The sequence below is a fragment of the Sminthopsis crassicaudata genome, chromosome 2, assembly GCF_048593235.1.
Source record: "Sminthopsis crassicaudata isolate SCR6 chromosome 2, ASM4859323v1, whole genome shotgun sequence".
Classification (NCBI taxonomy): domain Eukaryota; kingdom Metazoa; phylum Chordata; class Mammalia; order Dasyuromorphia; family Dasyuridae; genus Sminthopsis; species Sminthopsis crassicaudata.
The window spans coordinates 678358431-678373501 of NC_133618.1; positions in this window are offsets into that span (position 1 = coordinate 678358431).

Consider the following 15071-nt stretch of genomic DNA (forward strand, 5'->3'; position numbering starts at 1 on the left):
AGGGGATCTACTTTTGTCAATGTATCCGAAAGAAGGGAAATTGCCAAAGGTGTGGAAATGATCTGACATCACTAATACCAAGGATGAGCGAGACAATATCACTAACTCCTGGATTTTCTTACCACCACAAAATCTTTATGAACATAATCTCTTCCTACATGTAAACTGCCCTTAAGTCTGAGAAAGACAAACGTGGCCTTTTTTTTTAACCATTAAATTTCATTGTTTTCAATGAATCAGCCTTTATTTTTTTTCTCCCTCCCATTCCTATGGGAAAAAAGATGGAAACTCCCATAATCAGTATGCATAGCTGACTGAAGCACGTTCCCACACTTGTTGTGTCTAAAAATGTGTCTCATTCTGCACAATATTGTAAAAATGAGCAACTTTTAAAAGAAGAAGAATTCGCACCAACGCAATGACCAATCATGGTTCCAAGGGTCCGGGGATGAAGTTTGTTCCCCACCTCATGACAGGCAACCTTGCTGAAAGGATATTTTACAGCAGACCCCATCATTAATATGAGACATTCTCACCACACAATTGACCCAAAGATGCAGACAAAAACACTTTTCCCATTCTAGCTTTTGTTTATTGACTATCAAAAACTATTTCACACAGACAAAGCACACATCTTAAAGATTTGGCTCCCATGTGTATGTTAAAATCATACTAGATTTCCTTAAAAGATAAAACCACAAAACTGCTTTGTTTTCTGACCCTCTTGTCATCAATGCTAAGGGAAGCATTACACAGGAAGATTTATGCTCACCGAGGGCACTTGCCTCAATTGTTTAGGATGCCTAAGGCAGAGTCCAAGATAAAGAGAAATTCCCTATAGGATGAGGCAGCCTTCATCTCATTGTTTTTGAGCCTGTATCAAGCCCTGGAACACTGTAGGGCATTTAAATACCAAACCACAGTGACTCGGTAGCGCTGAGCTTGATCATCCACAACAGGAAAAGGAAGTGGATGAAGAATGTCTATTGTCCAGATGCCAAATTGCAGGTAAATGGACAATTCATAGAATGAAACTACCCTTACATGGACCGTGGACAAACACTGGGTCTGGACAATTGACATGGCTGGAAGCAAACGGAAAGAGGATGGGCTGGATTACTTTTAGGACGTCAAACCATGTTTTTCATAATCTCAAGGTTCTCCTAAAAACAAAACTCCACCTTTTTGACAACAATACTCTTCTGGCGATAGAGAAGTTGATCAGTGGAATAGGTTATGTTCACAGAACGAAATAGCCAATGACTATAATAATCTAGTATTTGAAAATCCCCCCAAGCCCCACCTTTTGGGATAAGAATTCACTATTTGACAAAAACTGCTGGGAAAACTGGTAACTAGTATGGCAGAAAGTAGGCATAGACCCACACCTAACATCATATACCAAAATCTAGACATAAAGGATGATACTATAAACAAATTAGAAGAACATAAGATAGTTTACCTCTCAGATTTATGGAGGAGGAAGGAATTTGTGACCAAAGAAGAAGTAGAGATCATTGTTGATCATAAAGTAGATAATTTTGACTATATTAAGTTAAAAGTTTTTGTACAAACAAAACTAATGCAGACAGGATTAGAAGGGAAGCAATAAACTGGGAAAACATTTTTTACATCCAAAGGATCTGATAAAAGCCTAATTTCTAAAATATATAGAGAATTGAATCAAATTTATAATAGTTCAAGACAATTGATAAATGGTCCAAGGATATGAATAGACAATTTTCAGATGAAGAAATTGAAACTATTTGTAGCCACATGAAAAAGTGCTCCAAATCACTATTGATCAGAGAAATGCAAATTAAGACAACTCGGAGATACTACTACACATCTGTGAGATTGGCTAAAACAACAGGAAAAGATAATGACGAATGTTGGAGGGGATGTGGGAAAACAGGGACACTCATACATTGTTGGTGGAACTGTGAATGGATCCAACCATTCTGGAGAGCAGTTTGGAACTGTGCTCAAAAAGTTATCAAACTGTGCATATCCTTTGACCCAGAAGTGTTTCTACTGGGCTTATATCCCAAAGAGATCTTAAAGGAGGGAAAGGGACCTTCATGTGCAAAAATGTTTGTGGTGGCCCTTTTTGTAATATCCTGGAACTGGAAACTGAGTGGATGCCCATCAGCTGGAGAATGACTAAATAAGTTATGGTGTATGAATGTTATGGAATATTATTGTTCTGTAGGAAATGACTAGCAGGGTGATTTCAAAGAGGTCTGGAGAGACTTACATAAACTGATTCTAAGTGAAGTGAGCAGAACCAGGAAATCATTGTACATGGCAACAACAAGACTATATGATGATTGATTCTGATGGGCGTGGGTCTCTTCAACAATGAAAGGATTCAAACCAGTTCCTGTTCAGTGATGAAGAGAGTCATCTACACCCAGAGAGAGAATCATAGGAAGTGTGGAACACAACATAGCATTCTCACACTCTCTGTCATTTGCTTGCATTGTGTTTTCTTTCTCAGTTTTTCTTTTTCTACCTTCTTGATCTGATTTTTCTTGTGCAACAAGATAACTGTATAAATATGTATACATATATTGGATCTAACATGTATTTCAACATATTTAACATATATTGGACTACCTGCCAGCTAGAGGAGGGGATGGAGGGAAAGAGGGGAAAATTTGCAGCAAAAGTTCAAAGCAAAATTTGCAAGGGTCAATGTTAGAAAAATTACACATGCATATGCTTTGTAAATAAAAAGCTTTAATAATAATAAATGCAATAAAAATAAAAACAATACTCTCCCGGCAACTCTGTATGCCTAAAATTGAAGGAACACAGAATTCAGGATCTAGAGAATTACAACTAAGGGTCCCACATACAGCAACAAAAAGAAGTCTATTTGCAGTATGTGTTGAACATGGCACGTTGCCAGACAATACTTGCCTAAGAAAAGTGTCATAAGGATGTTAGAGGATCCTATGGTAGGAAAGAAAATGTCCATTCAGCTAGAGCGGATCAGAGAGGTCCAGTTGAAAGTCCATCTGATCCACATGCATCTATGCAATGTCAAGAGATTTCCCAGCCTATCAGGGGGCCCTTGTGGAAAATTCATACAGAAGTATGGACAAGAGATGTGGAGGAGGGGAAGGCACCGATGGGTTGTGACCTATATTTTGTGAGAGGGACTCACCTTGACTCATGGGGGAAGGCAATATATCATCAAAATGTCAACATTCTCTAAGAGAAGAGCAATATTTAAACAAAATTTCAAAGTGCCCTTTTCTAGGAGAAATCCAATCAAGAATAAGATCCTAGAACACAAGAATCATCAAATCTCAGGATCTGAAATTTAGATGGGATGCCTGAAACCATATGGTCCAAAGACTCATGGGAAAAGATTCCCTTTGTGTTATATCTGACAAGTGACCATCTAACCTTCATTCTAGGGAGGAGGAACTCAGGAAGGCTCAAGGTGGCACATTCAATCCAAGTATACTTGTTAGGGGAGGTTTCCTATCATAAATTCGACATCTCCCTCTATTTATCTAATAGTTTTTCTTTCTTTCTTTAGTTTCCTTTCTTTAGGTTTTTTTTTTAGTTTTAGTTTAATTTTCTTTCTTTACTTGGTCTATGAAGGAAATAATGTCTCCCAGTGGCAACTACTCTTGGAAGCATCTGAATTGATGAATCCAGATAACATTCTTCATCTTTTACTTTTCATTCTGTTTTGTTTTTCCATGTGAATAGTTCAAACAAACTATTTCAAAGGATTTGGAGTCTCATTTAGAAACTCTTCAGTTTTCTGAATTGATGCAATTAGTACAAGATTATATGCAAAACTAAATATATATATATATATACATATATATATGTATATATATATATATATAATGATGATGATGATGAAGATGATGGTGTTGCTGATGATATCTGGAATCCATTTTGCTTGGCTTCTAGACTGGTCACTCTCATTGGTAGCAGCAAATGCCTTTGGTGTAGGTCCATGTCTCTGTGTCTTAACTCAATTGATATTTTGACACCGGTGTTCAGAGAACAGAGTCAAGGTAAATTTCGTGTTGCATTTTTCAAGGAAGCTTGCATGATTTCCATTGTATGGACAGGAGATTCCTTGTTGGAAGAACATTTTGAGACAGTATTTTGACCAATGAATGCAAATCTTATTAATACTCATTGTTCAATAGGCATATTGGGAGCTGAAATCTTTGCCACTTTCAGTTAGTCATGTGATTAGAGAGGGATGATTTCTTATACAATATAATATACAAAAAGTCTACCTATGCCTTTATTCTACCAAATTCTAAAACAGCTAGTTGTCACAGCATTGGATTTGGATTCAAGAAGTCAAAATCCCGCCTCAGATATTTATTTCTTATGTCGCTTAACTTCTTTCTGCTTCAGTTTCCTCATCTGGAAAAACTGGGATAATTAATAGCATTTATATGCCAGGGGTGTTTTGAGACTCAAAAAAGAGATATTATTGTAAAGTACTTGCAAATCTCAAAGCATTACAGAAATGTTAGCTAATATTCTTTTTATTCCATGCCTTCAATGAAAATTTTATAGACACACATGATCAGAAATCACAGATATTTTGTCCATCTTTTTTTTTTCTATAAATCATCCATTATCTTTCCATGTCCTTGGTTACCATCCCTCTTTTGTCTGGGTTGAAATCACTTCCTCAAAACCCTAGAAATGAAGTTGCCTCCAGCACAGCATCTCTTCCAGCTGTTCTGCCCATCTCAATTTTTAATAGCATTACTGCTCCTCACTCATGGAGGTTAGAGTCCAGATGTGACAACTGCACTGTCCTTGAAGGGACAAGCGTTCTAGAAATGCGGATAGATCTTTTCCATTTTCCTCCGTTCATTTTCCCTCTCCCAGGTCCATCCCTAAATGCCCTTGGGACTCTCTGGCTTAGTAGGTTCTCTTGCCAAGATTTCTGTAAATTTGTTTTTCCCTCCATTGTTTCCCATTGTTTATGTGGCAGGCCACGCTGCTCAGAGTATTCCATCGTGAGATTGTTTTGAAAGCCACTTCTCTTCTATGCCAGAGCTGCCTTGGCTGCTGAAGTACTCTTCTTGGCAAGGAGATCAGTCACTTCCTGGATAAGGTGGATCCTTGGCTCTTTGGGGCACTTCACCTTGAGGGGTCCCCTCCTGCAGGTCAGAACGCACGACCCTCAGATTGGCCAAGCTGCCATCATGATGAATCAGAGAAATGCTAAACAGACTCCCAAGCTGAGTTTCCTTGTGGTATTTGACAAATCTCCCATAATCTGCCCAGGTGGAGAAGCACAGGGAGTAGCAATGGATAAACTCAGAACCACTTTGCAGCTAAGCGCAGTGGGTCTAGGGCCAGAGCCCTGAGTGCAAATCCAGACTTTGCTCCTACCTACTCTGTGACCTGGAGCTCATCTAATTAATGGCCTCAAAATGGAGAGAAAGAAAAAAGCAGCTTCTAAGAGCTCCAATAGCCCCTTTTTCAGTCCTACCTTCCCATCCTTACTGACTGGTGTCTAACATACCAAGCTCTTGAGAAAGGGAGGGCTCTGTTCCATTGCCGTGTACCATTTTTATTAGTGACTTGGATGAATAAAGAGGTGACAGGCTAATCAGGTTTTGGGAAGGCACCAAGCTGGTAGGGAGAGGGAGCTAATGCCTTGTGTGACAGACTCTGGGTATTATTTTTTAAGGACTTAAGGGGTTTAGAAAACTGCAAGCTCACTATGAATCCACAATGTGACATGGCATCCGGGAAAACAAATGTCTTCTTGGCTGAACTAATTCAAGTCCAATACCCAGACCCAGAGAGATAGCTACAAGAGCAAACAGTGACCCTTAACTTCAGCTTGTTCAGGCTCGACCTGGAGAATTGTGATTATTTCTAGACACGATATTTTATAAACTGGCACATGCCCACAGGAGAGGAGCAGAGATGGTGAAGGGATTTCAAAACTTCCAAATATGGGAGGGGGTGTAAGGACAGGAAAATGTGAAGTTAGGAAGAAATATGGGAAAGGAGATGCCCAAAGATTTAGGGGAGGCTCAACCTGTCAAACAGCAAGCATTTATTAAGAGCCTACTGTGTACCAGCCATTGTGCTAAGCACTGGGTACACCAACAAATAAAATAAAGTAGGGAAACCTTTACCTCAGAGAGTTTACATTCTGAGAGAATCAATGTTGTCTTCAAATATCGGAACTTTCCCAACACACACACACACACACACACACACACACATGCACACACGCACACACACGCACACACTCACACACATACACACATGCACACACACATACACACATGCACATACACACGCACATACATACACACGCACATACATACACACGCATGCACACATGCACACACATGCACATGCACACACGCACACACGCACACACTCACACACACTGCAGGGATCAGTCAATGACTGGGAGAAATGAAAGCCACCAGGACTAATTAGATAAGTACCCTACAAACTGACTAAAAAGCAGATAGGCTAGAGGTCTACTATCATTGAGCTCCCAAGGAGCCTGTCTCCCATAACTGTCCATTTATGGACTTTCTTGAAATTGGTTATAAAGGTCTAAAGGTCTCATCCCTGTCACTCAGGTGGAGATTTCTGAATTGAAAGATTTTCATGAACATACATCCTTCATTTAAGGGTCGAGTTATGAGGTCTTACCTTAACCCTGAACTAAATTCACCTTCACCTACCCAAGATGGATGAGAGAATAATATCAGATTCTAAGGGTCAGTGGACTGAAAATGATCCAAGTACATTGACAGGCAATGAGAGCTGGCAAGACATGCCCATCTCTTATGAGCAATACAAGGGGCCTTCCACCATGATTTACAACAAAGCCATTGCTTCCAAGTTTACAGGGTGGGGGCGGCACTTAGGGAAGAGGAGGGAATCCATTTCCATAAGAACCTCAGCATGGTGGAGCACAGAACAGTCACAGTGAGCATGTAAATACACCACCCAGCAAAAGTCAGAAAAAAGTAAGCTGTGACCCCCATGAAAGATGGCAGCAAGGAAATAGCAGAGGACAGTTTCTCATTTATGAAATCAATACCACAGAGCCCTGTCATAGGGTATCCTCCCCAGTCCTGGGCTATCTCTGAGCCCCAGCTGTGAATTGTATTTCTCAACTCTCATTATTAATGTTGGCATTCTGAATTTAGATACAACCTGGCTGGGGCTCTAGTTTTGTGCTTTTTCAGGCCATTATTTCCATGATATTCCATTTCCCCTTCTCTCAAGACATCTTTTCCACAACGTTTTGGACCTCCAACAACCAACAGCCCCTTGGTCTGAATCACACTCCATTCTCCTAAAAACATATTTTATAAAAATAATAATAATTCAAAAGCTTTTTTACACCTTATGATTAATCAATCAACAGCTATTTATTATGAATTTACTCTGTGCTGGGCTAGATACTGTGCGCTAAAAAAACAAATGACAAAACGATTCTGCTCCCAGTGATGCGATATGCTCATTGTAATTGGCATTTAAATATAATTTGAAAGCTTCTATAATACATATCTAAAACAAATGCACATATATATGTATTTTCATATGCTATGTATACTTACATGCACATATATGTTCATATATGTGTCATATGTGTCTGTATATTCATTATATATATACAGAGAGAGAGGAGTACATATATATGTATATATACGTATATATACATATATATGTATATATATAACCTGTGTATCTGTGTGTGGGTGTGTGTATACACACAGCAGTTGATCATCGACTCCATGTCCAAACTTAATTCTAAAGTACATTTTTTTAACATATCAACAAATGAGTCTGAAAGTGGGAAAATGACGTGTTCAGAGTCACGTTGCTATCACATGGTTACTAAGTGCATGAAGTAGCATTAGAATCCAGGTCTTCCTGCCTACAAAACTCCATCTACTCCACTACCTAACTGCCCCAAATGGTTATAATAGTTCTATACTGTCCTAATAGACTTGGTTATGCAAAGCTAAAAGTTGGCTCTACCAATGAAACATGTATGCAATGTTTTTGTTTTTCCCATCTTAGCGGGTTTTTTAATTACTAAATACAGATGCTTCTTTTTCAGTTGTTGGTTTTTGTTGTTATTTGTGTTTGGCCATCTGTGCTCTGATTAATTGATTAAGAGACAGCGTGATGAATAGGATCCAACCCTCATTATAGCAATAATAGTACCTAGCATTTGTACAGCACCTACTATGTGCCAGGTACTGTGCTAACTGCTTTGCAATTACCTCATTTGGTCCTCACTACAACCTGACAAGGTAGGGGCTGTTTTTATTCCCATTTTCTTGAGGCAGAAAGATGAAATCACTTGCCTAAGGGCACACACTTTGGAAGTGTCTGGGCTGGACTTGAACTTTGGTATTCCTAACCCTATACCAGTGTTCTATCCTCAACAGCACCCAGTCACCCAGCTGACTATCACTTACCAGCTGTGTGAGCCTCAGCTTCCCTATCTATAAAATGGGGACTTTACATTATTTATTTACCCTGTAGTCTTATTCACAAATAATATTTACCCTGCTTACATCACGGCATTATTGTGGACAGATCTTTTGGAAATGCCATCATTAGGTAAATGAGCTGTTATTTTTAAGAACATCATTGAATTAAAAAGCCCTTAGGAGGGAAGCTGGATGGCACAGTGGGCAAGGAAAGGACAGGGAAAGCTGAGCATGTTGCTAGGTAAATGCCCAGAGAAAGAATGCAGAGATGGGTGAAGCATGAGTTAGGGCCGACCAAAAGACAAAGCAGGATCCCAGGGGAACCGAGTGAGATCAGGAGCTTAAAGGACCTGAAGGGGATCAGTCATGCAAGCACTTGCCAGGAGAGTGGCCCCAAAGCGGCCACATCTGAGGAGAGATCCCTGTCACTTGAGGTCTTCAATCAGACCCCTCATGGGGTTATTATTCTGAAGGGTCTTTCTCCTGGCTCACATATGGGATTCACAGACAGAGTGAGGGATCTGGAGTCAGAAGAATAAATCCTTCCTCAGACTCTGGTGTCTGTGTGATCTTGGGTAAATCATTTAACCCCTCTGTGCTTTAACATAACAAGAACAATCAAAACATCTTCCTTCCAAGATTGTTGTAAAGAGTGCATGAGATAAGGTATGTAGATGCTTTTCAGACTCTAAATGAGTCTAGAAGCTGTTGGCATCAGGATTTGTAATATTATTTTCATGACCCTGAGGTCCCTTCCAAATCTACAATTCTGTGAAAGACTTTGTTCTCATACTTCTCCTTCATTGTGCACAATATTATGGAGTGGGTGGAACATGGGATTTAGGGCCACCAAAACCTGAGTATGAACACTGCTTCAGGCACTTTTGAACTGTTACCTTGGAGAGCCTCTTACCAGCCTATGCCTCAGTCTCCCCAGCTGTAAAATGAGAGGGGTTTGCTACATGGCCTGTAGAGTCCCAAGTGCCTATCAACTTTAATTTAATGATAGGAAAAGAGAACAAAAGAAAGGGAGAGAGAAAAAGAAAAACAGAAAGAAAGAGGGAAAAGGAAGGAAGGAAGGAAGGAAGGAAGGAAGGAAGGAAGGAAGGAAGGAAGGAAGGAAGGAAGGAAGGAAGGAAGGAAGGAAGGAAGGAAGGAAGGAAGGAAGGAAGGAAGGAAGGAAGGAAGGAAGGAAGGAAGGGAGGGAGGGAGGGAGGGAGGGAGGGAGGGAGGGAGGGAGGGAGGGAGGGAGGGAGGGAGGGAGGAAGGAAGGAAGGATTTTTATTAAGTCTTCTCTGTGCCAGATACTGCACTTTACAGCTGGAGATACAAGTAAGGTAATCCCTGCCCTCAAGGAGCATACATTCTAATGAGGAAGACAGCGCAGACAGACCTCTCTGGGCCAGGGAGACAAGTCAGTTGATAGACATTGGTTTTGCCTTTCTTTATATCCCCGCCATTAAGGGCAGTGCTTGGATTGTAGTAAGTGCTTAATAAATGCTTCTTGACTTGCCTTTTCAGGACTGGCAGTATTGATTTGATTATTAGAAAAGGGAGCAATAGCAAGACAGTAGGAGGGGAGGCAGAGATGAGTGGGAATTACATGGTACACCTGGGTCCAGGCAAAATGATGAAATTAGCCAAACAGAACCCAGGGACCGGAGTCTGATTTTTCCATGGAGGAGGAGTCAGTACAAGTGACATAGTTGGGAAATGAGATTTAAATCTCTGAATTTGTTTCAGCAGCCCAGTAACCATTTTGTAATAAAACCAGCTCTATCTATCCACAGTCACCAGAATCCAAACTACACCCAGAGAATGAGTAGCCTGCCAATTAAAGGCTAAGGCTGGGCCCCAGGAGGGGAATCTCTCTTAGCATCCCTGCAAGGCTGGGCTGGAAAGCCAGAAGGCCGGAGGGAGCCCTTCTTTAACTCACAGACCTGGGCACGTTTGGTACAGCTCCTACTAACCCTCGGGCCTGAAGCGAGGCTGCTGCCACCAGAACGTGAGGCTCCAGGTCTGTGCTCTCTTTCCCACCAGAGACATGATTCCGGCTCAGGAAAATATGATGGAGAGAGAGAAAAAACCATGGCAGACCTTCAAACCCCATGAACTAAGGTGACTTTTCAAGATGAACCATTGGACTCCCGGCTGGCACTGTTCCTCAGCTTCCCCAATCTGGCCCGTCTGCCCCCCAAACAACAGAAGGCCAGCTGCAGGGGGACTGCATGGCCCTACCAGGGAACAGTTTGTAGCAAACAGTTCTCGATATGAAAATGTATTTAATGCAATTAATAATTTAAGAAGGGAGGCCATGTGCTCCCGGAGAGTTAAATGCTTGTCAGAGTGATCGATGCCTGCTTCACCACCAATACATTCTGGATGAAGAGCAGAGGGATTTTGCAAACTTGTGTTGACCTTGGGTTGCTGTATATAGGAGGCAGATTGCAGAGGCAGGCCTCCGCATGGAGGAACCGAGCGTCAGCTCTCAATTTACAGCCCTTTCCCCAATTAAAGGACTGTAAAAACATTAAAATTAATGCAGTCTTAACTCCTAGAGCAGGCTCGACTTTCTTAATTAGTGCATAATTATTCAGTTTTTGATATCCTGGAAAATTATCACATGGAAATTATTTTAGGCCGAGTAACAATAGCACAAACCCCCCTCCCCTGCTCGATTACCATGTGGAAGTAATTAACACTTTATTACAGCGAAAATACTATTACTGCTAATGTTTAATGACTTTTGCCATCGCATCATAAGCAGGAAATTCAGAACACTGCCGAGTGATGGTCTCCTATAAATGTATTACAAATGACTTCCAAAGAATATGATGGCTGGAGCTGGCTGCATGGAAAATCAGGAGGCCAGAGGCCATCCAGGGCAGGGAGCCCGGTGGGCATGGGACCGCTCACCAGTAATGGGCAGAGACCATGGGGAAGGGACTAGGTGCGACTTGCCGGGGTGAGCGGACAGAGTCGGGGTCCCCCCCTACTCTGGGCTAACCGGTATGGTGTCTCTCTATTCAGAACACTTCTGAATAGTTTGGAATAAATAAATGCCGTGAGGTTGCAACGAGCTAGGAATCATTGAAACCGAAGGAACTTTGCTCGATTTCATTCAGTGCTCCTGGCCTAAGGCAGCTCTTCCCAAAAGGTGCTGAAAAATTATAGCTTCTCTTTATCTCATTCAAAGTACTAGCAGCTGAGAAGCGACATCACCTGAGGGAGCTTGAAGGTCACTGCCCAAGAATGGGCCTTCTCTAGACAGCTGCACGTATGGAAGGAAGGAAAGGGAGGCACAGAAGCAGAGATGGAAAAGGGCTAAACAGGGAAATAGAGGCACGGGGAGATAGAGGAGACAGAACTAGGAAAAGAAAGATGGAAACCCTGCAGAGAAAGGAGACAAAAACAGATATTGAGAGACAACAAGACACAACCAGGGAAAGGGGGTGAGAGAAAATGACAGAGAGTAAGAAATGGAAAGAAGAGAAGCAGAGGGAATGAGCGAGAAGCATAAAAGGGGGGAGAAAGAAAGCTCTGAGGGATACAGAGAGGGGGAGAAAGCCAGAAATGGGAATGGAGCTAAAGCAGAGACCGAGAGGGACAGGGAGATATGGATGAAGGGCACAAGCAAAAACAGAGAAGGCCCCCAAAAAGGAGGGAGATGGAGAGAAAAAGTCAGAAACACAGGCAGAGATGAGGTAGAATGAAAGAGATAGAGATACGGAAAGGAGGGTGGGGACAGACAGATAGCACCAGAAAGACCAAAGGGCAGAGATGGCACCAGAGAGACAAGAATGGGGCAGAGATGGCACCGGAGAGACAGGAATAGGGCAGAGATGGCACCAGAGAGACAGGAATGGGGCAGAGATGGTACCAAAGAGACAAGAATGGGGCAGAGGTGGCACCAGAGAGACAGGAATGGGCAGAGATGGCACCAGAGAGACAAGAATGGGGCAGAGATGGCACCAGAGAGACAGGAATAGGGCAGAGATGGCACCAGAGAGATAGGAATGGGGCAGAGATAGCACCAGAGAGACAGGCATGGGGCAGAGATGGCATCACAGAGTCAGGGGTAGGTCAGTAAGACAGAAGTGGGTTGGAGGGAGAGACATGAAATAGCATGAGAAGACTGAGGGCTCTCTCTCTCTCCTCAACCCCCCCCTCTTTGCTAGCTGCCAACAGAGCTCCAACCCAAGGCTTATGAAATGTGGGGAGCACCAACCTGGTCACATGGAGGGGCCATTTTGGAGCCCTGCCCCCACAGCCAGCAACACAGAGCAGGAGCAGCCAGCTCCGGAGAGCCCTGCGAGGGAACAAGGTGATGAATCCATCGAGAGAGGATGAGTGACCTCGGCTGAGCTAAGCCTCTTCCAAGTCCCCCTCATTTCAGGACCAGCTCCCACATTAAAGGCAGGTGAGGCAGAGTAATTAGGAAGCAGTGGAGTCTGTAGTCTTGTACAATTTTAATATTTTCCTTGAGCAGTTCCGAAAGGCTTTTCATCCACCATTTCTTTTGTTTTCTTTCTTTATTCTGGGTCTTTTATTCCTGTGCTTCCAGAGGTCCCCTGGGCTTTAGGTGTCCCCAAGGAGCTCAGCTTTGGAAGCAGGTCCCAGACTAATGGGAACCAGCAGAGGGGAAATCGCTCTGTGTTTCTTCAGGAGATACAAGGTAAATTGATGCCCCTCGATTGTTTGGAAAGGCACTCCATTTCCCACTGTGATGGCAGTCTGAATTCACATGACTGTAAGAGAGCAAAAATAGAAGACTCAAGGAGGGCTGAGCTCCTCTCTTCCGAGGGATGGACTCAACACCCACCTCCTGGATCACATCACACTAGCGGGACTCCCAGAGCATTCTGGGGGCTGTGGAAAACGTGCCAGTGCTCTGAGGTGGGAGCAGCATGCAGGGAGTTTAAATCCCATGTTAGCCACAGACATTGGGCAAGCCACCGTTCTCCTTAGCTTAGCCTTAGCTCCTCAGCTATAAAGGGAAAAGTGGGACTAAATGACTTTTGAGCTCTCGTCCAATGGTCAATGTTCTGGCAATTTGCCTTGTGCCTTCTTTATGCATTCACATTGTCCTTCAAGGCCTTGGTTGATTTCTGTGTCCTTCAATTTAATTCAGTTTTCTCTCAAGTAGCTACAGAAAACAGAGAGAAGTTTGAAGTACAAGATCAAATAGAGGAAGAAAACACAAGATTAACTTTCAACTACTTTGAGTGAGTTTCCTATTTGCCAATTTAGGTGTATGTTGTCATTCACTTGCAAAGGCTTTGATTTTCTCATAGAAAATAGGAATACACAGAAATATATGGTGAGAGATCTAGAAATGTTGGGCAGAGAGGGCAGGGACCTTGTTACCTAGAGGTTAAATGAAAGAAGCCTTCAACAGGATTGAGCCGTTCACTTGAGTTTTCAAAGAGAAATAGAATTTCAAATGGAAAACTCTATGGAGGTAGGACATTCTGAGAATGGATAACAGCGTTAAGCAAAAGCACATGAGTGGGAAGGGATAGGGCAAGTTCAAGAGATATCAAGTCGTCATGGTTGGGAGACAGGAGCATGGAAGAGGGATGGAAAAGCAACTTGAACGCAAAAGGCCTTGAATACCGGGCAAAGAAGGGTGGAGTAGAAAATGGAGAATCACTGCATGATCTTTGAATGGATTCACATAGTGTTCAAGAATTCTCATCAAGAACAAAAGACAGCAACCATACACCCCCTTTGCAACTTGGAGTCTTAAGAAAATTGCCTAGAGTTCTGAGATCTCTTATCCAGATTCACAGAGCCAATGTAGGGATGTAAGAGGCAGGTTTGAATCCAGATCTTCCTGGATTCAAGATCAGGTTCTTAGCATAATGCCTGGCACATAGAACTTGATAAATGTCTAGTTATTGATTGAGGTTTCCGTCCCCATTGCCATAAAATACCTAGATTTCCAAGGTGGCTAAGTGGGGGGGGGGCTATAACTGTGAAGTCAGAAGGAGGAGGAGGAGGTTTGGAAGAAAGATCACAAACTCTGTTGTAAAAATAGTGAGTTTCTGTTATAAGAAGGGCCCCGTGTGAAGATTTTCTGCAGGATAACAAAAGCGGACGTGTGATCAGGGCTGAGGCGTAGGGCTCGGGCACCTGCACAGAGAGGAAGGCCGAAGTTGTGGAAATAAGGAAAATGTTCAAGGAGAAAATGGAGAGAGGAACGTCCATCTTGTCAACTGTCCCTCTTCATGATTTAAGGTTAAATAAAGATCTAACAAAAAAGAAGAGAAATGGCAGCCATTAAGGGAGGGGAAGAATTAGAGGAAGTCAATGTTCCTAAGGTCCATGTTGGAGAGAGTATACAGTGACAGAAGATGAACAATGGCACCAAATGCACAGGACGGTCAAAGAATATAAGGACTAAAATAGGGCCAGGAATGAAGAGGAAGTCACTGGGGACCAAGCAGGGTAATGAAAACAGGAGATGAACCACAAGAGACTAAGCAGAGGAGAGATGGGAAGAAGACGAGGCAACTTTTTCAGGAAATTTGACTTCAGACAGATAGGAAAGTGTATTGGTTTGGATAGTTAAGAAAA